Source organism: Schistocerca americana, chromosome 9 (assembly GCF_021461395.2).
Source record: "Schistocerca americana isolate TAMUIC-IGC-003095 chromosome 9, iqSchAmer2.1, whole genome shotgun sequence".
Classification (NCBI taxonomy): domain Eukaryota; kingdom Metazoa; phylum Arthropoda; class Insecta; order Orthoptera; family Acrididae; genus Schistocerca; species Schistocerca americana.
The window spans coordinates 211,491,647-211,514,634 of NC_060127.1; the positions used below are offsets into that span (position 1 = coordinate 211,491,647).

At 45.9% G+C, this 22,988-nt stretch overlaps 1 protein-coding gene across 1 annotated transcript in view; it reads right to left on the bottom strand.

The window, feature by feature from the left end:
* LOC124551109 (L-xylulose reductase-like) overlaps positions 1-22,988 on the bottom strand; it is a 65,508-nt gene that overhangs the window by 21,787 nt on the left and 20,733 nt on the right. The gene's annotated exons all lie outside the window — the stretch shown is intronic.

Consider the following 22,988-nt stretch of genomic DNA (forward strand, 5'->3'; position numbering starts at 1 on the left):
ATGTCCGAATTAAAAGGAAGCAAAATGGCATCGTCACAGATTACACGCAAAGTCAGCCTAGCTTCGTAGTGGATACACTGGTCAGCCGAAACACCGTGGCGACTGCCCACAGCAATGTTGGATGCCAGCTGGTGGCGTTGCGGGCACGTGACGCGGCAACAAAAGTATGTAAGCGGAGCAGACACGTAATAGTAAACACCCTAGATACGATATGGACTGAAAGCGGGGAAATTGATTGAGATAAGCGACTTTGACAAAGGGAAGATTATTGTTACACAGTGCCTGTGAAGGAGTATCTAGAAAATGGCGAAGCTGGGCGAATGTTCACGTGCTACTGTCGTGAGCGCCGGCCGGTGTGGCCGTGCGGTTCTAAGCGCTTCAGTTTGGAACCGCGTGACCGCTACGGTCGCAGGTTCGAATCCTGCCTCGGGCATCGATGTGTGTGATGTCCTTAGGTTAGTTAGGTTTAAGTAGTTCTAAGTTCTAGGGGACTTATGACCTCAGTAGTTGAGTCCCATAGTGCTCAGAGCCATTTGAACCATTTTGTCGTGAGCACCTAGTGAAACTACCACTAGGTACTAAATGGCTGGATGTCCATGACTTCACGTGATGCGGCAACGAAAGTATGTAAGCGAAGATATGGACTGAAAATGGGGAAATCAATCGAGAAAAGCGACATTAACAAATAGCAGACTATTGTTACTCTGAGCCTGTGGAGGACTACCAAAAAAACGGCGAAGCTTGGCGAATGTTCATGTGCTACTGTCATGAGCATCTATGGAGAGAGGTAGAAGGACAGTGAAACTACCACTAGGTACTAAATGGTTGGACGCCCATGACTTCACAAAACGTGCCGTTTGGAGCCTTCTCCGCTCAATAGAGTAGGATAGATTGTGGCATCACTGCCAAAGGCGTACAACGCTGGTGCAGCCACACGTGTTTCGGAGCACACAATTCATCGTACAGTGTCGAACATGGAGCTCTGCAGCAAACCATCCCTACGTTGAGCCAACGGCATCGTCAATTACGACTGCAGCGGGCACGGTAGCATCGGGATTCGACCGTCCAGCAATGGAAACGCGTCGGCTCTTCAGGTGGACCACACTTCCGCTACGAGAGCTCGATGGTCTTCTTCACAAACGCCGTCAACGAGGTGGGCGACGGCTCGGAACATGCACACAGGCTGCTGGGGGCAGTATTATGCTATGAGAGACATTCTCCTGCAGTTGCATGGGATCTGTGGCAGAAATCGAAGACACGCTGACAGCTGCAAACCACCTGCATCACTTCACGCTTGATGCCTTCCAAGACGCCTATGTCATCTTTCAGCAGTACAAATGTCCATGTCTCGGAGCCCGAACGGTGGTACAGTGATTCGAGGAACATTTTAGTGAAGTCATGTTGGTGTTTCGGACAAATTCGCCTGACGTACATCCTGCTGAACCCATCTGGGTTGCTATCGGGCGCCATCACCGCGTACACAAATCAACGGTCCATGATTTACGCGAGTTACATGACCTATGCGTATACATCTAATGCTACATAAATCCACAAATTTACCAACAAAACTGTCGGATTGCTGATGCGCAGAATCTGTGATATTTTTCGTTCCAGAGACATACGAACAAGCTATTAAGCAGATGGTGTTAATGGTTTGGCTCATCAGTGTATTTAAAATATGGGGGTAAACTAGGCTGGTGGGATCGTACTGCTAATAGCGTTACCGCTCATATCAAGCTGTTGTACACTACCCACAACGTATGCTTGAATCGTAAGCTCTTTACATGTCGGTACTGTAACTCTACACATATTACGCAATTATAAAATTGTTCAACATTCAATATAACGAAAAGGTGTAATAGGTAAAGTCATGGGAGTACCCAGCGAGGGGCGGGGGGGGGGGGGGGGCGGGGGGCAGCTGCCCCCCCAGGAGATATTCGCAGTTTTTCACTAGTTTACTGTTTTATTTAATAAGAAATGCTGCATGTTTTCTCGGATTGTACAAGTGCATTCTTGTATTTAAAATGTTTATTAAAAGCAGTTTTTCACTGGTTTACTGTTTTATTTAATAAGAAATGCTGTATGTTGTCTCGAGTCCTTGTTTCCCGAGACTAGTATGACCTGCCCCCCCCCCCCCTCCCACCCCAGCCCCCCACCCCCAGTTCAGACCCTGGGTACGCCCTTGCGTAAAGTCTGTTGTGAGCTTACTCAGTGTATAAGTTATTTCAGTGATAAAATGCAGTAAATTAAAAACACGAATAAAGGTAGATTTCAAATTGTTAAGAAGAAATTGGCTCTGAGATATTCTTGCGGTCATTTTAGATAAAAGTAATGACAAATACAAGAAAAAGATTATGTAGTTAATAAAGTAAATAAAACTGATAAAATAATTAGTGAAAGAGGCGAACTGGATGAAAATAAAAGACTCAAGCCAGACTCAGATCAACGCCATCTGTTGGTATAGCCATCAGAATGCTGCGTAGGCGAGAAGTCGGAGGAAATTAACCACCACAGGGGCTCTCGTGCCATGAGATACACCGATCCAAGGAAAGTATAATAAAATATTGAACACTTACTCAATAATGTTATTATATTGCTAATGAACTTCATTACATATACAAAGAAGGAACAATTGAACACGAAAGTAATGTGTACAGTGTAAGAAAACTAATCCAATACGTGATGTACTCTATACTACCGAGCTAGTGGTTAGACAGTGGATTCGCATTCGGGAGGACGACGGTTCAATCCCGCGTCCGGGCTCTTGATTTAGGTTCTCCGTGATTTCCCTAAATCACTTCAGGCAAATGCCGGAATGGTTCCTGTGAAATGGCACGGTCGACTTCCTTCCCCATCCTTCCCTAATCCGATGGGACCGATGACCTCGCTGTCTGGTCTCCTTCCCCAAACAACCCCCCCAACCCCCAACTCTATACTAGGCAACGAAAGGGCAAGATATACACAAGAGAGGTGTTGAATAATTCATCAGGCAATCACCGTAGGTCGTACCACTCGCTCCTTGATTTTTCCGTTACCAACTGCGCTCGTCCTGTCCACCTCTCCCCCACCCTCACCTACCTTGGACTCACCATTGACCGTCACCTCATCTGGATCCCTCATCTACGCTCTATCCAGTCCAACGCCCACAACCACCCCCATCTCCTTAAACTCCTCTCTGGCCAGACATGGGCTTTGAACCCCTCTACCATCCTCCACACCTAAAAATCCTTAATCTGTCCCATCCTCTGTTATGCCATTCTTGCCTGGATATCCACCCCCCTCCCCAATTTCTATAAGTCCCTCCAGATTCTCGAGCACCATGCACTCCGCCTCACCTTACATATATGCCTCCCCACTGCTGCACCATCGTGTCCCCCCCTACCCTTCACCTCGACACCCTTCATCTCCTTTCCCAAGGTAGCTTTCGTCAACTCCCCCTCTCATATGATGCCCTCTCACCCTCCTTTTATCCCTCCTATCAGCTATGATACTGACCTCCTCCTCGTTCCCTCTGTCCTTTTCCTGGGCTCCCTCTACCCCCTTCGATTATGTTTTTTTTTCACCTACCCACTCCTTGGCTCCATTCTCTCCCCCCGAGTCCTTTTTATTTCCCCTCCACTAACTTCCACTGCCCTGCTCCCCCTTTTACTGTTACCTCTCCCTCCATCGGCTCCCCCCTTTCCTCACCCCCTCATTTGTCTGGGTCCTCCCCCCTCTCCCCATTACCCATATGCCTCCATACTCAATAGTGCAGTGTTTTCCATGAGTGTTTAGTGTTGTGCATCCCCTTTTTAAAGTGCTTTGAACAGAAACCAGACTGTCACCAAGTTTTTTAAATGTGCCTGACTGTTTCCTAAGTGTTTTTAATCAGCATCGCTGACCTCTTTGTTTTTTATGTTCTCTTCACAACGTTTTCGCCATGTACCAGTTTTAAACAGTCACTGTTTTATCAACTTTTAATTGTTATATCTCCTCATTTAGTTTTTTAACTTTATCTGTAGGCTGCAGAGCGGCGTAATATGATGCTGCCTATCCTCCCTCTGGATGGGATGGGGGGTGCGATCTAAATACAATAAGGAAAAAAAACTCATATGTACCAGTACGAAATAAAGCAAAGTGGTCATTAGGTGCAAAACTGCGTTACCCATTGAGCCTTTTACTGACTCCTGTTTTTTGGCTGTGTAAATTCCAAGCACTTCCAGTAATTCGAGAGCATCACCTTTTTGCGGTCTGTGAAGAATAACATAATTCTATTAATACTGCCTGTACTATGGTCGGTTTCTGTTAAATTCAACCCAAAGGCAGTTTTGTTACTGGGCTGTCAACGCTCCTTTGCTGTTCTTGTTGTGGTCTTCAGTCCTGAGACTGGTTTGATGCAGCTCTCCATGCTACTCTATCCTGTGCAAGTTTCTTCATCTCCCACTACCTACTGCAGCCTACATCCTTCCGAATCTGCTTAGTGTATTCATCTCTTGGTCTCCCTCTACGATTTTTACCCTCCACGCTGCCCTCCAGTACCAAATTAGTGATCCCTTGATGCCTCAGAACATGTCCTACCAACCGATCCCTTCTTCTAGTCAAGTTGTGCCACAAACTCCTCTTCTCCTCAATTCTATTCGATACCTCCTCATTAGTTATGTGATCTACCCATCTAATCTTCAGCATTCTTCTGTAGCACCACATTTCGAAAGCTTCTATTCTCTTCTTGTCTAAACTATTTATCATCCACGTTTCACTTCCATACATGGCTACACTCCATACAAATACTTTCAGAAACGAATTCCTTACACTTAAATCAATATTCGATGTTAACAAATTTCTCTTCTTCAGAAACGCTTTCCTTGCTATTGCCAGTCTACATTTTATATCCTCTCTACTTCGACCATCATCAGTTGTTTTGCTCCCCAAACAGCAACACTCCGTTACTACTTTAAGTGTCTCATTTCCTAATCTTATTACCCCAGCATCACCCGATTTAATTCGACTACATTCCATTATCCCCGTTTTCTTTTGTTGATGTTCATCTTATACCCTCCATTCAAGACACTGTCCATTCCTTTCAACTGCTCTTCCAAGTCCTTTGCTGTCTCTGACAGAATTACAATGTCATTGGCGAACCTCAAAGTTTTTATTTCTTCTCCATGGATTTTAATACCTACTCCGAATTTTTCTCTTGTTTCCTTTACTGCTTGCTCAATATACAGATTGAATAACATCGGGGAGAGGCTACAACCCTGTCTCTCTCCCTTCCCAACCACTGCTTCCCTTTCATGTCCCTCGACTCTTACAACTGCCATCTGGTTTCTGTACAAATTGTAAATAACCTTTCGCTCCCTGTATTTTACCCCTGCCACCTTCAGAATTTGAAAGAGAGTATTCCAGTCAACATTGTCAAAAGCTATCTCTAAGTCTACAAATGCTAGAGAAGTAGCTTTGCCTTTCCTTAACCTTTCTTCTAAGATTCAGTATTGCCTCACGTGTTCCAACATTTCTACGGAATCCAAACTGATCTTCCCCGAGGCCAGCTTCTACCAGTTTTTCCATTCGTCTGTAAAGAATTCGCGTTAGTATTTTGCGGCTGTGACTTATTAAACTGATAGTTCGGTAATTTTCACATCTGTCAACACCTGCTTTCTTTGGGATTGGAATTACTACATTCTTCTTGAAGTCTGAGGGAATTTCGCCTGTCTCATACATCTTACTCACCAGATGGTAGAGTTTTGTTAGGCCTGGCTCTCCCAAGGCTGTCAGTAATTCTAATGGAATGTTGTCTACTCCCGGGGCCTTTTTTGACTTAGGTCTTTCAGTGCTCTGTCAAACTCTTCATGCAGTATCGTATCTCCCATTTCACCTTCATCTACCTCCTCTTCCATTTCCGTAATATTGTCCTCAAGAACATCGCCCCTGTATAGACCCTCTATCGTTAAACCTTATATTAAAAGAGTGGCTGGTCTGGTCAATGTAATACTAAACACAATTATTGATCCCGATCGTGTGTATACCACAACGGTCAAATTTGTTATATGCGATTCTCAACAATTGATTTACGCGAAGTTTTAGAGCTTATTAACTTGAAAACCACATCCAACTTTAGATTTGATGAAACTTGTCTCTATTTGTTGGGCCGCATTACTGTGAAATTGCAGCGGGATGGTTTTCAGCTTTTCCTTATTAGTACTGTTTTCTGGCCGAGCCAAGTGTTTGCCCACTACCATTTACAGAAAAACCACCGGCTATTGCAATCTGCTTTAAAATACTGAGTTATTTGCGTATTTCACTGTCGGTCAAGGGAGAACGAAAGAGGTGTAGAAAGCTGTTTTATATCGTGGATGAAGGAGTGCACTGACGTTGATGATAAATACAGGATGATTCACGAAGATATGCAAATATTTTAATGATTTAGTCTACAAGTAAAACTAAAGAAAAAGTTCGTATAAACATAAGTCCGCAAATGTTTAGTTACGGAGTTTCGGATAGGCCTAGTAAAAGATTTTTCCAGAAATTTAGCAACTTTGCTAATTCAAGGCATCGCAAAACCGTGTGAGGTTAAAGTAAAGCACGATTTCCAGTTTTTAATTGTTATTGGCGTGGTGAATCTAATAATACATTTCCCAGACGTGTATCTGGAGTACTTTTCCAGAACATCCAGAGTAGCAAAGAAATGATGTCGTAAAATTTTTAATTTATTAAGTACTTGGCCCAACTTGTTTTTTAAATTCCAGACAATTGCACAAAGTTTTCCACAGAAGTTTTACAGAATTTAATTTAGTAAATACACTCCTGGAAATGGAAAAAAGAACACATTGACACCGGTGTGTCAGACCCACCATACTTGCTCCGGACACTGCGAGAGGGCTGTACAAGCAATGATCACACGCACGGCACAGCGGACACACCAGGAACCGCGGTGTTGGCCGTCGAATGGCGCTAGCTGCGCAGCATTTGTGCACCGCCGCCGTCAGTGTCATCCAGTTTGCCGTGGCATACGGAGCTCCATCGCAGTCTTTAACACTGGTAGCATGCCGCGACAGCGTGGACGTGAACCGTATGTGCAGTTTACGGACTTTGAGCGAGGGCGTATAGTGGGCATGCGGGAGGCCGGGTGGACGTACCGCCGAATTGCTCAACACGTGGGGCGTGAGGTCTCCACAGTACATCGATGTTGTCGCCAGTGGTCGGCGGAAGGTGCACGTGCCCGTCGACCTGGGACCGGACCGCAGCGACGCACGGATGCAAGCCAAGACCGTAGGATCCTACGCAGTGCCGTAGGGGACCGCACCGCCACTTCCCAGCAAATTAGGGACACTGTTGCTCCTGGGGTATCGGCGAGGACCATTCGCAACCGTCTCCATGAAGCTGGGCTACGGTCCCGCACACCGTTAGGCCGTCTTCCGCTCACGCCCCAACATCGTGCAGCCCGCCTCCAGTGGTGTCGCGACAGGCGTGAATGGAGGGACGAATGGAGACGTGTCGTCTTCAGCGATGAGAGTCGCTTCTGCCTTGGTGCCAATGATGGTCGTATGCGTGTTTGGCGCCGTGCAGGTGAGCGCCACAATCAGGACTGCATACGACCGAGGCACACAGGGCCAACCCCCGGCATCATGGTGTGGGGAGCGATCTCCTACACTGGCCGTACACCACTGGTGATCGTCGAGGGGACACTGAATAGTGCACGGTACATCCAAACCGTCATCGAACCCATCGTTCTACCATTCCTAGACCGGCAAGGGAACTTGCTGTTCCAACAGGACAATGCACGTCCGCATGTATCCCGTGCCACCGAACGTGCTCTAGAAGGTGTAAGTCAACTACCCTGGCCAGAAAGATCTCCGGATCTGTCCCCCATTGAGCATGTTTGGGACTGGATGAAGCGTCGTCTCACGCGGTCTGCACGTCCAGCACGAACGCTGGTCCAACTGAGGCGCCAGGTGGAAATGGCATGGCAAGCCGTTCCACAGGACTACATCCAGCATCTCTACGATCGTCTCCATGGGAGAATAGCAGCCTGCATTGCTGCGAAAGGTGGATATACACTGTACTAGTGCCGACATTGTGCATGCTCTGTTGCCTGTGTCTATGTGCCTGTGGTTCTGTCAGTGTGATCATGTGATGTATCTGACCCCAGGAATGTGTCAATAAAGTTTCCCCTTCCTGGGACAATGAATTCACGGTGCTCTTATTTCAATTTCCAGGAGTGTATGATGATAACGTTAAGTGAAACTGTATGAATGTGTCAGATAATTCATTTTAAACCGGAAAAAACGAAGCTCAGTTTTAAGGAAGTTTTACAGTCTACATACAATTTCACAATACATTCACAATAAATGTTCAAAAATGTCTCCTTCGGGTACAATGCATTTAGCTGCACGTGTATGAACAGATTTTGTTGCTCGTATCAGTTTCACAGAGTTGGTGTTAATTTCGCCTACTGCATTCGTAATGCTAGCAAGTAATGCCTCGCGTGTATTGACTTTGCCCTCAAAAACTATGTCTTTCATCCGTTCCTATACACAAAAATTCATTGGTGTTAAATCGGGCGACCTGGGTGGCCACAGACGTGTAGGACCACGACTAATCGATTTCTGGGGAAAACGTTCATTTAAATCTGTGGTAGCGGCGTTGATGAAGTGTGGAAGCGGGCCCTCGTGTTGAAAATACATTTGCAATCGCGTAGCAAATGGAAGATCTTCGAGCAAGCGGGGCATTTCTTCTTGAAGCAATTGTAAGTACGTCTCGCCAGTTAGACATCCTAGGAAAATGAATGGTTCAATAAAGTGTATGTTGATTATACCACGCCACACATATATGCTAAATCGCTGCTGGAAATTGCGTTGCACTGTTGCACTTGGAGTTGCTTCAGACCATGCGTGCTCGTTACGTAAATTGATTATACCATCTCGGGTAAACTGTGCCTCATCAGTAAATAAAATGTACTTTTGTAACTATCGATTAGTACTTAACCAGTTGCACAACTCCAAGCGAAGGGCAAGATCTCCCGGATGTAAATGATGCACTTTTGGTTATGGTAAGGACACAGACTATTGTACTTCGTAACTAAACATTTGCGGACCTACGTTTATATGAACTTTTGTATTTAGTTTTACTTGCAGAATGATATATTAAAATATTTGCGTATCTTCGTGAATCACCCTTTATATGTGCATGTGGGTTTTTTGAAAATGGAAAGTTTATGCCCATTGTTTACTTTTTTAATGGTAAGGCCTAGGTAATTAGTAGAGTTCTCGTTTTCTACTTCTGCAGTAAAAGATAGTTTTGGATGCATACTGCCTATTGTTTGCGTAAATGCGTTTATGTATTTGGTGTCACCCTCTATAAGTAATAAGGAATCGTTGACTTAATGTTTATCGTATATAGTTTTTGTTTCCTTTTAGCTGTGGAAACTTGGCATAAAACTGTCATTATAAATCATTCAAAAATATATCAAGGTACTAGCGCATCTCAAAGCTATCTTATTCACAAATTCTAAAAATTAAATTATTCTGTACATTCTGCAGTAGTAATCTTATTATGGGTTATCAGATAACAACTCATAATTTCAATTCCTTGTTTTATTAGGATATTACTGGAGAGGTTTTTTATCTTCAGAAATGCTATTGTTGCAATATTTGGTATTTGTATACCCTTGATTGCCTTTGCTATCTCAGAACATTTTTTAATACTGTAAATAAGTACTAAACCTGTAAACATATTTACATTTCTTATTACTTCTACCGCAATAAAAAACACTTATTCATAATGTTTACTGGTGTCGGTCATGGTCACAGTCTGACCAAAGCCTGTACCATTATAAAGACATGTTTTATTGCAGTTGAGATGGTTTTAATCCATTTTTAGCCAGACAGCTGTTTCTCCAAGAGAAATGTTCTAAAAAATTATTGTTGCTGTTAAGAAAGTTATTTAGTTTACAACATGTTGTTGAAGATCTGGCGTATCATGTGTAGATTATGGGATCCGAGACAAAAGGCATTTTGCCGAAAATGTTCACATTAGTACTGTACCTACTGAAGTGAGTTGCTCTCGGTTAGTCTCTAAGTCGATAACAAGGGCACTCATCGAAAGATCCGTATCCATGCGTTTGGCATATCTTCCCCATCAATTCTGTCTGTTATTGCCACACTTTAATCTTACTTACAAGAGATGTATAGACACAAAAGAAGAAGCTGAACTAAACTAAACTCTGTCCGAAAGGGCCATGAAGGCCCAACGATACCGACCGGTCGCTGTGTGATCCTCAGCCCACAGGCGTCGCTGGATGCGGATATAGAGGGGCATGTGATCAGCACACCGCTCCCCCGACCGTATGTCGGTTTCCGAGACTGGAGCCGCCACTTCTCGATCAAGTAGCTCCTCTGTTTGCCTTACAAGGGCTGAGTGCAGCCCGCTTGCCAAGAGCGCTCGGCAGACCAGAGGGTCACCCATCCAAGTGCTAGCCCAGCCTGACATTGCTTAACTTCGGCGATCTGACGGAAACCGTTGTTACCGTTGGCTGCAATGGAATAACGATTTTACTTATTTGAATGACACTATGTTCGTTTATTGCTGACAGTGAATTTACTTTACTATTGCGACTTCGGCTTTTGTGCCATTTTCAAGCATCTACACTATCTGATCAGAAGTGTCTGGACATCCTGTGTATTTCAGAATTGACCACCAGATGTCATGAGAGGTGGACATGCCATTATAAAAGGAGGCCCTCTCCATCCCTCCTGCCTCTTCGTGCTCCTCCGAACCCCCCCTTTTTTTCTTTTCCTCTCATCCTGGGGCCCCCCACTGCACTTTCCCCTCTGCCCACCCCCCCCCCCCCCTCTCTCGGCAGGTCCCTTCCGACAGGTCTTTGTGTGTCCTCCATCGCTTACCATGGTTTTGTTCTGTGTGTTTTCATACTGTAGCCTACTTTCAACTTGTGCGTGTGACTGCAGTGTCTTTTAAATGCTCCACGACTCGCCAACTGTGTAGTTTTAACTTTATGTCGCCTTTTTTTAACTGTCCCACAATGAACATCACTGTGTAAGTGTATGTTTTATACCCCATTGTCTGCATTTATCATGTTTTTACGTACCCCTTTTTCCACCTCTTTGATGTACAGTTTTCTCTCTCTATTTCAGCATAATGTCACTCGGCTGAAGAGTGGCCGATTGTGCCGCTGCCAGCCCTCCCCTGCCCATGTGTGGCAGGGGAATGAAATCAAAATAAAGAAAAAAATGCGTAGTCAGTAAAGCAGTAAGAACACAATCGATCGGTCAGGAGAGCTCAGTGACTTTACACGTGGACTGGTCATTGGATGTCACCTGAGTAATCAATCCGTCAAGGATATTTCAATACTTGTAAAGCTGCCCAAGTCAGCTGTTGGTGTTGTGATCGTGAAGTGGAAACGGGATGGAACAACCACAACTAAACCAAGATGAGGGAGACCTGATATACTGATGGGCAGAACCGTCTATCATCGTGGTGGGTGGCTGTATAAAGTCGCACGAAATTGGTGGAAGGAATCCCAGGTGAGTTCCAAACTTCTACCAGCAGTCCAGGTAACACAATGACAGAAAGTTAAAAATCAGCTACAACGGTCGAGCAGTTCCTCATAAGTCAAACATTTCTGCAGCCAATGCTAGGTGATACTTGAGCTGCCACTGGGCAGTGGATGACTGGAAACGAGCTATTTCGAGCCTCATGCTACACCTTGAGACAATCCGATGGAAGAGTTTGGATTTGGTGATTGTGTAGAGAACACTACCAGTCATCACTTGTAGTGCCAACAGTGGAGTGAGGATGTGATGGTGTTTCGGTATGGGGACCTTTTCGTGCTTAGGGTGTGGTCCCCTAACTGCGCCCAAGTAAACGCTAAATGCGGAAGCATATGAACACATTTAATGGGATTGTGTGCTGCGTGTACTAGGGGAACAGTTTGGTGAGGACGATTGTTAGTATCAGCATGACTGTGAATAGCAGCATCTGTGATGCTATGGTTTGTGGGCAATAACAATACAGAAATGGACTGGCCTGTCCAGAGTCTTGAGTCTGCAGAGAGCTAGAACGTTGACTCAGATCAAGACGCTAGCGTCCAATTTAACTATCTCCTCTGATTTCGGCTCTTGCGGAAGAAAGGGCTGCCATCCCTCCACAGAGACTCAGACACCTCACTGAAATAGCTGTCCGCCCCGATAGTTAAATGGTCAGCTGGCCAGAATGCCGTGCAAAGGGGCTCGGGTTCGATTCCCGGCTGGATCAGAGATTTACTCCGCTCAGGGACTGGGTGTTGTGTTGTCTTCATCATCATCTCATCCCCATCGATGCGCAAGTCACCTAAGTGTCATCAACTCGGAAGACTTGCACCCGGCGACTGGCATACCCGACGGGAAGCCCCAGCCAGGCGACATTTCATTTCACTGAAATCGCTCCCAGCAGAGTTCAAGCCGCTATGAAGGCAGAAAGTGGACACAGCCCACATCAGTATCTACTACCAGATGTGCGGATACTTCTGATGAGATAATGCATAGAGTATGATGCAATATATTGAGAACCACACAATGTCAGGTTAACATCAGGGTGGAGTGAAGTGGCCACTCCAACAAAAATTGAATTTTCGACAACTCGTAGTTATTGCCAGATGCTTGCCACTTCTACATTTTAAATCTGCATATAATTAGGCATCACGCCGAGTATTTTTGATAGAAAATGAAACGGTTGTGCGACACTGGTGGCCACGAGCCCCTTCTGGGGAAGTTCGGCCACCAGGTTGCAAGATTTATTGCAGGGACGCCGCACTGGGCCACTTGCGCGTCGGTGATGCTGAAATGACTACGAGGGCAACACAACACCCAGTCCACGAGCAGAGGAAAAGTGCAATCCAGCCAGAGTCGAAACCAGACCAACTGCATGGTAGGGAAACTCAGCTAAGCAGGCGGAAGTGTTTAACAGAAATAGTGATATATAGAAACAATACACATCGTTCTGAAGGCTTACACACTGATCACTTTCCCTACCCTAAGGGGGTAAAGGGCAGTTGCAGTGAAACAGGGTCCCTTGTTTGTTGTTCTGATTTCCGGAGATACTGTCTACGCACATTTATGCCCTAATACCTGAAACAATGCGAATCAGCTGCAGTAGACCGTTTTCAGTCGAATTTTTGTATCAGACCGGATGTAAGAACAGATTTTAGACAATATAAATTAATCATCTGAAATTCGTCACAAAGGGACAGAATGGCGGATCTGGAGTATTAAGCGTGATTTAGGGAAGCAACTAACTCTTACTACAGTATATTTCCGGATCGGGTGCCATGTCGCATTAGTGGTAACAAATGTGAGTACCGAAACGAAAAAAAAGCAAAACAAACAAGAAACTACATCTGTAGCGAATAGGCGTTGTTTGAACTCTGGTATAAAAAAATTATATCTCTACTTATCAGTGAGGTATGTCTTTTACCGGTCCAATGATAGTCAGTGTTTTTACACTCCAAGAAAAAAAAAAGGGACGCACCACGCAAGAATTATACGAATGGGACGGAAATCGGTAGATGTGAAGTATTATGTGAATTGAAGGGGTCGGGGGGGGGGGGGGGCAGAAATAAAAGGAATTAGAGGCGAAGAGTGAAAACGTGTACTGGGCCTGGATCCGAATACTGGACCTCCTAACCCTAAGCTGGCAGATGCGTTAAGCACTGTGCCATCCGGACACAGCAGTCATCGCAAATCGACGGACTATTTAGGCGCGGCCACCGGCCGACGTTCACTCCCATCCAGCGCCACCTATCAGCAGACCCCATCCTCGCTCCCCATGCACACTACTTCTAGACTCCCGCTGGAGACCGAACGATGTTGTGTATCTGCGCTGTAGCTTGTGGATTTATTCCCCATCGAGGCGAATCAGTAGTATGAATGCGTTGTGTCTGTTCTCTTGGACAAGTCACGTGAAATACATGTAGAGGCAAACAAGTGATTAGAGTTTCAGAAAAATGGATCCCGAACTAACTGTGTGGCCCTGCCTGCTGCAAACGTTCTCAGCTTGGAAGAGATCCGGCGGCCTTACCAGGCATGTAAGGATTTGGCAAGAACGAAGACATCCAGGAGAAACTTTTGAGCTGTACGGACAGGCGTTATTTTGCTTAAATGTAAGACCACGTTGGCTTCCCATGAAGGAAAAGAAAACAGAGCGTAGAATACCGTCTACATTGTGCTGTGCTTTAAGATTGTCGCGGATGACAACCAAAGAGATCCTCCTCGTTGTTGACGCGTACGACAGACGATAATCAAGTCGGTATCCCACCGCCGTCTGTGGTGTCTTCAGAAATGTCTTCCCTGGTCATTGGGGCTCAGTTCGAAGCGGGACTCATCACTCTACCCCAATTAATGAGATTCCAGGCCGAATACGTACCCAGAAAACTGTGCGATACCAACCGAACTGTCGCCCACCATATTGGCCCGACATCCAGGGGGGGCTGTGTGTGTTTGTGTTGTCCCCATCAGTCGGTCGCAGTGGCCGAACGGTTCAAGGCGCTTCAGTCTGGAACCGCGCGACCACTACGGTCGCAGGTTTGAATCCTGCCTTGGGCATGGATGTTCGTGACGTCCTTAGGTTAGTTAGGTTTAAGTAGTTCTAAGTTCTAGGGGACTCATGACCTCACATGTTAAGTTCCATAGTGCTCAGAGCCATTTGAACCCTTTTGTTGTCCCCATCATTTTATCGTCATTCGGGAAAGTGGCGAGACTGAACAGTGACAAGACAGAAGTTTCTACTGGCGCTGATAACCACACAGTTTAACGCCGCACAAACCAAATATCATCATGGGAGATCTGAGGTTCTCCTGGCGAATACAACTTTCAAATAACTTCCGGGAATTCAGCAAGGTAACACTTTCAGCGACCGCTGAAAGTGTTACCTGGCTGAATGTTACCTGGCTGAATTCCCGGAAGTCAAATATCATCATCATCAAAGTGTATAAATGTGTCGAAGCATATGAATAAACAGTCAAAACATAGCTGACCTAAAGCATTCCTTTTACACTGGTTGGTGAGAAAGAGTCTGGAAAGCTTGTAGAATGTGCTGAGAAGTACATGCTATGAAAAAAACTTCATGAGTTGCGCCGTTTCCGAGTTAGGTAGTATTGCAGTTAGCCAGGCAGGCCGTTGCGCCCGCAAATTCAATTGGCCCACAAGATACATTTAGTGTCAGTTGTTGTGACAGCGTAGCTGGTAGCACTCGAGACTGCTCAGCCTTTGGTTCGGGTTGGGTCTTTTCCACCGAACTATGTCCAATTTTTGTATCGATCTTTTGTTCGGTTACAAGATACCAAATGGAGAACACATTTGGCGGCACTGTCTCTGAAGGGGCGCTTGAATTTGCAAGCACAACGGCTCGGTTGGCTAACTTCAGTGCAAATTAATTGGGAAAGAATGCAACATATCGAATTTTCTCTTAACAATTTCCGACTATCCTCTAATACCCTTACAAGTTTTTCAGATTGGTTCTGACCACCCTGTACAAGCAGCACACCCTGCTGTAACAGTGAGAAGAACGGAGCCAGCTGAAAATTCGTTCTGCCATTGGCAAGAAAAGGTGAATATGCTTCTCTGCAAGAAACTGGCAGAAAAGTGGCGAACCAGCTGCATCAAACCTCATTCCGCCCTCCTCACCAAAAATTTTGGAATGCGAACATATTGCTTGTTTTCGCTGGAAGAGAGTAGCAGAGAGACACTGACGGTGGAAGATAGAGCAGGCACTGCCAGTGGAAGAGGAAGAGAGAGGAGACCGTGAAGGATGGAGATAGAAAGTGACAGTGAAAGAGAAAGAGAGATGGATGAAGACAACAGCAGTGGAAGTCAAAGAGGGAATGTGACGCTACAACGCAGTCCTTGATATGAATTTTTTCGCTTACTTAACACATGAAACTGTTTGTATACGATGTATTGTCTAGTGCAAATACACTCCTGGAAATGGAAAAAAGACCCACCATACTTGCTCCGGACACTGCGAGAGGGCTGTACAAGCAATGATCACACGCACGGCACAGCGGACACACCAGGAACCGCGGTGTTGGCCGTCGAATGGCGCTAGCTGCGCAGCATTTGTGCACCGCCGCCGTCAGTGTCAGCCAGTTTGCCGTGGCATACGGAGCTCCATCGCAGTCTTTAACACTGGTAGCATGACGCGACAGCGAGGACGTGAACCGTATGTGCAGTTGACGGACTTTGAGCGAGGGCGTATAGTGGGCATGCGGGAGGCCGGGTGGACGTACCGCCGAATTGCTCAACACGTGGGGCGTGAGGTCTCCACAGTACATCGATGTTGTCGCCAGTGGTCGGCGGAAGGTGCACGTGCCCGTCGACCTGGGACCGGACCGCAGCGACGCACGGATGCAAGCCAAGACCGTAGGATCCTACGCAGTGCCGTAGGGGACCGCACCGCCACTTCCCAGCAAATTAGGGACACTGTTGCTCCTGGGGTATCGGCGAGGACCACTCGCAACCGTCTCCATGAAGCTGGGCTACGGTCCCGCACACCGTTAGGCCGTCTTCCGCTCACGCCCCAACATCGTGCAGCCCGCCTCCAGTGGTGTCGCGACAGGCGTGAATGGAGGGACGAATGGAGACGTGTCGTCTTCAGCGATGAGAGTCGCTTCTGCCTTGGTGCCAATGATGGTCGTATGCGTGTTTGGCGCCGTGCAGGTGAGCGCCACAATCAGGACTGCATACGACCGAGGCACACAGGGCCAACCCCCGGCATCATGGTGTGGGGAGCGATCTCCTACACTGGCCGTACACCACTGGTGATCGTCGAGGGGACACTGAATAGTGCACGGTACATCCAAACCGTCATCGAACCCATCGTTCTACCATTCCTAGACCGGCAAGGGAACTTGCTGTTCCAACAGGACAATGCACGTCCGCATGTATCCCGTGCCACCCAACGTGCTCTAGAAGGTGTAAGTCAACTACCCTGGCCAGCAAGATCTCCGGATCTGTCTCCCATTGAGCATGTTTGGGACTGGATGAAGCGTCGTCTCACGCGGTCTGCACGTCCAGCACGAACGCTGGTCCAACTGAGGCGCCAGGTGGAAATGGCATGGCAAGCCGTTCCACAGGACTACATCCAGCATCTCTACGATCGTCTCCATGGGAGAATAGCAGCCTGCATTGCTGCGAATGGTGGATATACACTGTACTAGTTCCGACATTGTGCATGCTCTGTTGCCTGTGTCTATGTGCCTGTGGTTCTGTCAGTGTGATCATGTGATGTATCTGACCCCAGGAATGTGTCAATAAAGTTTCCCCTTCCTGGGACAATGAATTCACGGCGTTCTTATTTCAATTTCCAGGAGTGTATGTATTGTAAATTCTATGTTTAAATCATGTAATATTTAACACTGGCAAGTCAGGGCATATTTAGTTAACGTTGAAGTCAGAGAGATTGTTTTGTCGTGCCGCTGGGCGCGGGAGCGCGCCAGAGGGCAGTAGTAGCAGTGACGCCGTGCTGGGAGTAAGACGTGCAGTCGAGTGCTGCTAGTCCCAACGGCTAGTGTGTGGATCTAAGTAAGACGGGAAAATAATGGTCGGCCTATCTGGAAGCATGGCCGGGCAAGTTATTATGGATTAATGGGCATAGTGCTGAAGAAACGAGGGCTTAAATGTGAAGCGCACCGTGGGCCCAAGTCGCAACAGTGAAAGCCCGCTGCCACATTGCGTCGCCGCCGTGGACTTCCGCCGATCCACCGAAAACGAGAGAAGTAAGATCTACGTAATTTTCGTGGGATAAAATTGTAGAAAGCTTGCCAGTGACTGTGCTTTTCTCTGAAGTTGAACAATTAATAACAAGCGCTTTATAATCGAAGTGTTGCAGTTACATTCCGCCCGACTACAACACCAAATAGGTTCCTTCCGATCCTTACCTTATTGAACCGAGTGTCTCACGCCATTATCAAGAGAAAATATGTTAATTATCAAATTATTTGCATAGACGGTGAAGAGCAAATTTCAGACTGTTTATCGTAGTTAATTGTTGCACTTAATAAGCTTACGCCAACCGTAGTAACTTAATAATAGACTGAAGTAATAAATTGCATTATTAAGATTTATTTCAATGCATATTCAGCTGAAGTTAGTTCAAGGATATTTCATGAAACTACAAAGCTTATTGCACCCGACAATCGCCCAATTAATGAATTATTATCATTCAAAACATAGTTAATCAATTATTGGCAATATATTTCATTATCAGTAGATTAAACTGTGCAAAATACGTAATTTTAAAGACAGAATTACAGTCCAATGTTCAAAATCTCCGTAGATAATTATCTGTGTTGTCAGCATTGCACTTAGCTGACAAATTAATGTTTAAGTGTAGTTAGATCGTTATGGCATTGTTTTATATGACTACTGAGCCTGAAACAGCACTTATGTAAAAGTCCCCGTTCCACCTGCTGCGCTGCAAACAGGTAAACTTTATTTGTGACACAATTATTCACGTACTTAACAGTACTGTCGCTCATCAGTTGAGCTGGCGACCCATTTTTTAATTGATTTTACAACTTAATCATTTCGTTCAGCAAAATTTCCACTGGCAAAATTTATTTCCAAATTATTTCCTTATTTCATTTACCGATCGTTATTGAATGAAATTACTCATTCAATAACGATCAAGTTATTACGTCTCCTGTTTCCCGCGGAATAATCATTATTTACTTCGGATTCGGATGCCTTATCCCGACACGGGTCAAAATTCATAATTCACAGCCATGGTTAACTTGTAATTTCGCAAATCCCGGGAAGCAGGGGGGTGTTATAGGAGGAGATAATGGTAGTCAGTGAGAGGCAGTGGCAGTAAAGGAGAAACATAGATGGATGGAGGCAGCAGCAGTGGGAGCAAAAAATAAAGGTCAGCAGAAATAAAAAAGAGACCATACATTGGCTTGGGGGTCGTGGGCTTCCCCATACCGGTGAACATGAACACGAAAGAACCTATCATCTTTCGTCTACCCTCTACACTTGCTGCAGTTTCCTGGTCTCGGGCTCAAAACCCCTAGTGAACCATCGTGAAGGACGCGTGTGGCGAGGAGACAATGATGGCTGAAGTGGAAAACAGCAGAGTGTAAGCGAGGAAGAGAGAGCCAGTGGCAATGGGACAGAAAAGTAATGGGACAAAGACAATGGCTGTGGGGCAGAGAGACAGTGAAACTAGCAGAGAAGGAGACAATCATAAGCAGAGTGACAGCAAGGGATTAAGGCAGTGGCAGTGCGAGAGACGGATGCGAGAAAAAGGAAACAGTGGGAGAGATACGGATGTAGGCAGTGGTAGCAGGAGAGGAATGCTAGGGATGAAGGCTTCACTACAACACATGCGAATAAGTTCACATGGAAAAATTTTTGATGAGGAAGGCAGAATGACGGTTCAGGCAGCTGGTTCTCTACTTTTCCCACAGATTCTTTTAAAGAGGAGGGTATTTGCTATTTTTGTGCACCGACACTAGGTTTAATAACAAGTAATAGTAAATAAGGCCACGTTAATTACCTCACTGATAAAGATATCGAGAAAGCTGAGGACTACATCAAAAATCTAATGGGACAACAGGAAAGTCGGTGGAGTTCTGGTCTTATTTCGCGTCTAATATGCGTAGTAGCAATAAGTTAAATGCAACGACGGATCGTTTCTATTTAAGGGCGACGGCCATATTGGCTACAGACAGTTTGCTTAGAGCAGTCACTGAAGAAGGATGGGCGTAACAGCGGCAGCTTAACTGATTGAAATTTTTCAGCCAGCACTTTCACGGGCTTGAGAAGTTTACTACAGAAAATCTGAAACTTAAAAAGTTTCGACTGCTAGCATGCTGAACTTCAAACAGAATTCTTCATTTGTGTCACCATTTGTCCACATTTGCTTTATAATTATCAAAGGTATTTTAATTGATTCTTTGCAACTACAAGGAAATATGTGCTTTTGTGAGCAAATGGGTTCCGTTTCATTTATATAAAACATCAACTGTGGCCTGTAACGAGAGATATTTATAAAGTGGCTTTGTTTCAAGATTGAAAAACAGTTCGTTGCCTCAAAAACGTGCAAGCAGACGGCCATTCCTGGTAAGAGCAAAAACCAGGCTTGAAATACTGCAAGTAAAATCAGTATGAATTTTAACAGACGACTTTCGATTTAGAAGGAAAGTCAATTTGTAAATATCCCTCAGATAAGAACACCGATATTTTTTTATTTCAATAATGCAAACTGTATTGAGCAACAAAAACACACATTTTCTTGTAGTTGCAAAGATGGAATTAAAATACCTTCAATAACTACACAGAATGGCTTTTGGAATTGTGAATTTTTCGACAACTAGCTTCAGGAGCTTTAAATGGCACTTCGTTTGTATTTGTGACTTCTTCATGTAGCTTCATGAACTTTTAACTCTGAACATTATGGTGGTGTGCCAGACTTAGCATCATGTGTGAACATATCAATACTTCACACAGCTTCGAGAAATTTTACTCTGAACAGTATTGTTGTGTCGTGGACTTTAGTAGCCCAGCTATCCTGAAGCACCAAATAAAATGGTATAGGCATGCGTCTTCAAATACAGAGATATGAAAACAGGCAGAATACGGCGCCGCGGTCGGCAACGTCTGTGTAAGACAATAAGTGTCTGGCGCAGTTGTCAGATCGGTTACTGCTTCTATAGTGGCAGGTAACCAATATTTAAGTGAGTTTGAACGTTATAGTCGGCGCACGAGTGATGGGACACAGCATCTCCGAGACAGCGATGATGTGGGGATTTTCCCGTACGAGCATTTTCACGAGTGTACTGTGAATATCAAGAATCAAGTAAACCATCGAACCTCCGTCATCCCTGCGACGGGAAAAGGATCCTGCAAGAACGGGACCAACGACGACTGAAGAGGGTCGTTCAACGTGACAGAGTTGCAACCCTTCCACAAATTGCTGCAAATTTCAATGCGGGGGCGTCAACTAATGACGCGTGCGAACCATTCAACGAAACATCAATATGGGCTTTCAGAGCCGAAGGCCCACTTGTGTACCCTTGATGACACCGCGACACAAAGCTTTACGCCTCGCCTGGGTCCGTCAACACCGACATTGGACTGTTGATGACTGGAAACATGTTGCCTGGTCGGACGAGTCTCGTTTCAAATTGTATCGAGCGGGTGGTGGTGTACGGCTATGGAGACAACCTCATGAATCCATGGACCATGCATGTCAGCAGGGGGCTGTTCAAGCTGGTGGAAGCTCTGTAATGGTATGGGGTGTGTGCAGTTGAAGTTATATGGGACTCCAGATACGTCTAGATACGTCAAGTGACGTGTCCATTGAGCACTCCGACGGACTTGGGCATTTCCAGCAGGACAATGTGACACCAGACACATCCAGAATTGTTGCAGAGTGGCTCCACGAACACTCTTCTGAGTTTAAGCACTTCCGCTGGCCACCGGACTCCCCAGACATGGACCTTATTGAGGGTATCTGGGATGCCTAGCAATGTGCTAGGCATCCCAGCATCTGTACCCCCTCGTATGCTTACGGATTTATAGAAAACCCTGCAGCACTATCTCAGACATTAGTGGAGATCATGCCACATCGTGTTGCAGCAGTGCGCGCTCGCGGAAGCCCTACACGATATTATTCAGGTGTGCCATTTTCTTTGGCTGTTCAGTGTATAGTACTGGCCATTAAAATTGCTACAGCAAGAAGAAATGCAGATGATAAACGGGTATTCATTGGACAAATATATTATACTAGAACTGACATGTCATTACGTTTTCACGCAATTTGGGTGCATAGATCCTGAGAAATCAGTACCCAGAACAACCACCTCTGGCCGTAATAATGGCCTCGATACGCCTGGGCATTGAGTCAAACAGAGCTTGGATGACGTGTACAGGTACAGCTGCCCATGCAGCTTGAACACGATACCACAGTTCATCAAGAGTAGAGACTGGCGTATTGTGACGAGCCAGTTGCTCGGCCACCATTGACCAGACGTTTTCAGTTGGTGAGAGATCTGGAGAATGGGCTGTCCAGGGCAGCAGTCGAACATTTTCTGTATCCCAAGAGTAGAGACTGGCGTATTGTGACGAGCCAGTTGCTCGGCCACCATTGAGAGGACGTTTTCAGTTGGTGAGAGATCTGGAGAATGTGCTGTCAAGGGCAGCAGTCGAACATTTTCTGTATCCAGAAAGGCCCGTACGGGACCTGCAACATACAGTCGTGCATTAGCCTGCTGAATTGTAGGGTTTCGCAGGGATCGAATGAAGGGTAGAGCCACGGGTCGTAACACATCTGAAATGTAACGTCCACTGTTCAAAGTGCCGTCAATGAGAACAAGAGGTGATCGAGACGTGTAACCAATGGCACCCCATAACATCACGCCGGGTGATACGCCAGTATGGCGATGACGAATACACGCTTACAATGTGCGTTCACTGCGATGTCGCCAAACACGGATGCGACCATCACGATGCTGTAACCAGAACCTGGATTCTTCCGAAAAAAATGACGTTTTGCCATTGGTGCACCCAGGTTCGTCGTTGAGTACACCATCGCAGGCGCTCGTGTCTGTGATGCAGCGTCAAGGGTAACCACACCCACGGTCTCCGAACTGATAGTCCATGCTGCTGCAAACGCCGTCGAGCTGTTCGTGCAGATGTTTTTTGTCTTGCAAACGTCCCAATCTGTTGACTGAAGGATCGAGACGTGGCTGCACGATCCGTTACAGCCATGCGGATAAGATGCCTGTCATCTCGACTGCTAGTGATACGAGGCCGTTGGGATCCAGCACGGCCTTCCGTATTACCCTCCTGAACGCACCGATTTCATATTGTGCTAACAGTCATTGGATCTCGACCAACGTGAGCAGCAATGTCGCGATACGATAAACCGCGATCGCGATAGGCTACAATCCGACCTTTATCAAAGTCGGAAACGTAATGGTACACATTTCTCCACCTTACACGAGGCGTCACAACAACGTT